Source organism: Triticum dicoccoides, chromosome 4A (assembly GCF_002162155.2).
Source record: "Triticum dicoccoides isolate Atlit2015 ecotype Zavitan chromosome 4A, WEW_v2.0, whole genome shotgun sequence".
Taxonomy (NCBI): domain Eukaryota; kingdom Viridiplantae; phylum Streptophyta; class Magnoliopsida; order Poales; family Poaceae; genus Triticum; species Triticum dicoccoides.
Window position 1 is genome coordinate 466,050,456 of NC_041386.1, and position 3,269 is coordinate 466,053,724.

Here is a 3,269-nt window from a genome sequence, read left to right on the forward strand (position 1 = left end):
GGAGGGGAGGGGAGCGAGACACGGAAGAGGCAAGCGGCGCAGGGGAGGGGCACAAAAAGCAGCTGCGGCAGGGAGGGGGGGTAGCATGGCGTGGTGTGATCACTGTGGGGTGTAGGCGAGGACGTAGAGGGAGCAGTGCGTTTCCTGGTCCGAGAGAGAGAGAGAGGAGCAGGTGGGTGCAGGTGTAGGACTAGGAAGTAGGAATAGGGGAGGAACGGAGACGGCGTAAAGGAAGGGTGAGATGAAAGGAGGGGGCATGGTGTTGGCGTAATGGCGGACAAGAAAGGCGGAGGCGTTGGGACGTGTGTGCGGCGACATGGAGGTGCAAGGCCTTGTCCCTAGTGCGCGGCCCCTGCTCCTGCCCCGGTCCCTTGCATGCAGCTGCGGCAGCTGAGAGAGCTGCAGGAGTAGAGCTCGCTTGCTACCATAGCCTAGGGCTGCCCAATGCTTTGCTCCTGCGACTGCATCTACGCCTCCTCTCTCTCTCTCTCTCTCTCTCTCTCTCTCTCTCTCTCTCTGCGGCTGCTCTGCTGCAGGAGAGCCGAGGGAGGGAATCACATCCAAACTTTATGCAGCCTAGGTTGGACTTTCTTGCCACCCCTCGCTCCCTCCTCCTCCTCTCTCTCTCTCTTGGGTACGTGCAATCGTGCATATACACATTGTACATGCGTACGTGCTGTATACTCCACCGTCTTTTCTACTCCTAACGTAGAGTACACACAGTCTTGGTGGTGTGGTAGCTGACGCACTTGTACTAGCGCAGGCAGGCAGGCAGGCAGGGACAGCTGTTGGGCGGTCGACGAGGACGACTCGTGGTGGAGTGGAGTGGAGTGGACTGAGTTCCATCTCTGTACTCTACTGTACACTGTGCTAGTGTGCGTACTGTACGTACGTGCCTGCGACGATTATATATTCGCTCGTTGCTTGCACTGCTCGCCTCGCGACGTCATCTACGTCTTCTCTCCTCGCACTGCGCTGCGCTGTCCCCTCTCCCCTCTCCTCTTCTCCCTCCCGCAACGAACGAACCAACGAACTTGGACCGTGACGTACTGCAGTCACGCAAGTGTAAGGCCAACTCCACCGCGCGACCCTATCCTGTCCGGCCCCATCCGTTTGAGGTAAAAGGAACAAAAAAAACGGCCCAGCGCGCGGGAGCAAACGGATTTTTGTCCGCTTTGTGTCCGCTTTCGACCCATCCCCGACCCAAACTTGCGCCGGTTTTGGGGTGAAACGGACAGCGCGCGGACGGGCGGGACGCGCGCGCTTGTCCTCCCCTGGCCCGCCTGTCGGTGGGAGAAACCAAAAAACCCCCGACGGCCATTTGGCGCCATTTTCCCCAAACCCTCCCACGTCCCTCCCGCCGCCCCGCCCCCCTCTCTCCCCCGTCCATGGCCGACGCCCCGTCGAGTTCCGGTGGTCTGGCCGTCGACCCGACCGCAAAGGTGAAGAAGAAGGCGCCAAGGAAGCCGCGGTCGGAGTACACGCCGGAGGAGATCGCCAAGTTGGACGCGGAATCGGCGAAGAGGAGGGAACGGAGAGCGGTCGTCAAGATGAATGCCGCCGCGGCCAAGTTCGCCGCCCAGCGCGAGGAGCTGGAGGCCGCGCGGCGCAAGGCCGCTGCCGACGAGAAGGAGGACCTTGTCAACAAAGCGCACGCCATCGTCATGCTTGGCATGGGCCGTCCGGCGGGGTTCCATGCAGCGGCCGTCGGCCCGGCGGGCACAGGCTCGTCGGTCGCCCGGCCTACGCACTGCCAGTCGCCGACGTCGCGCGTCGCGCCCATGTCGCCCGGCTTTCCTCCATCCAGGCACGACGGCCAGACCCGTTTCTCGGCGTCGCCGGACATGGGCTTGTTCGCGCCGTCCACACCACGCCCCGCGGCCGTCATCGACCTCAACGTGACGCCTGGGTCCAGCAGCAGCGGGCGGCCTTCCGTCGAGATGCAAAGAAACCATGCCGCCCCCCGCGTGTTGTTTGACGAAATGCCAACCTCAACGCCGACGGTGGATGACCCCTTCTACAACCAGTACATGGAGGACGTGATCTTCCAGGGTGGGCATGGTCGTGCCTACGACCCCGATGAGACCCAAAGACATGGAGGAGGCGGCCCGGCAAAGGCAGCTCGACATGGAAGAGGCCGCCCGGCAAAGGCAGCTCGACATGGAAGAGGCCGCCCGGCAAAGGCAGCTCGACATCGAGGCCACCAATGCCGCCACCAAAGCGAAGGAGGTGGCCCTTGCGATCATGAGCGTGGACTTGTCGAAGATGAGCGATAAGACGAGGGCCTGGTTCGAGGCCAAGCAGAAGGAGATGCTCGACGCCGAAGGCCTGAACTAGGTCGTCCGATCGGCGTGGCCGTTCTTTTTGGAGGCTGGCATGGGTGTCGTCCGCCCGATGGGCCGCTGGCAGTGTGCCGGCGAAAAAACATTCATTTTGGAGGTCGGCTGTGTTGCCGGCCGCTGGCTGTGTTGCCGGCGAGGACAACTATTCATTTTGGAGGTTGGCTGTGTCGCCGGCCGCTGGCTGTGTTGCCGGCGATGGTCGTGTAGGCCGCTGGCTTTGTTGTCGGCGTGATAAACTCGGGTCGTGAACTGGGACTTGGCATTTGAAACGTCCCTTTTTTTAAATAGACGCGGACAGGATGGGGCAAAAGGATGCGGCCGCGCGCTGGGCGCACGGCCACCGCATCCCAAGACAGGCCCGGACACGATCACAAATCCCTACTCAAAGGAACAAAAACCGGACAAAACGAATGTCTGTTTGGGATCGCGCGGTGGAGTTGGCCTAACGGAATCAACGACGCACGGACCTTTGCTTGCAGGACCAAAGGACGGTCTCTCTCTCGCGCGCGCGCAGGCGTAGGGCATGGGGGTGTCCGGAAAACCATGGAGATGGAGCACACCACGTCTTGCTGCCGGGCACAGACCACCCCCACCACTACCATTAACTCATGCTGATCCTACTACTACTAGCGCTGTACCATTGTCACAAAAACAAGTGGCCACTATTTTTCACTCTTGGGACTCTTTGATTCATAGGATTGTAAAAATACAGGAATAGAAAAAATGTAGGATTGAAATGACATGTCCATTGAATCCCTATAGGATTTGAGTTTGTTTGATTGTGTTATGGAAAAATCAAAGGATTTTTTCAAGAGGTTGGAGTGGATGTTAGAATTCCTGTGAAATGTAGTACAAATAAATCCTTGAAAAAAAATCCTACAAGATTCAATCCTACGAATCAAACGACCAACGTAGGAAAAATTCCTA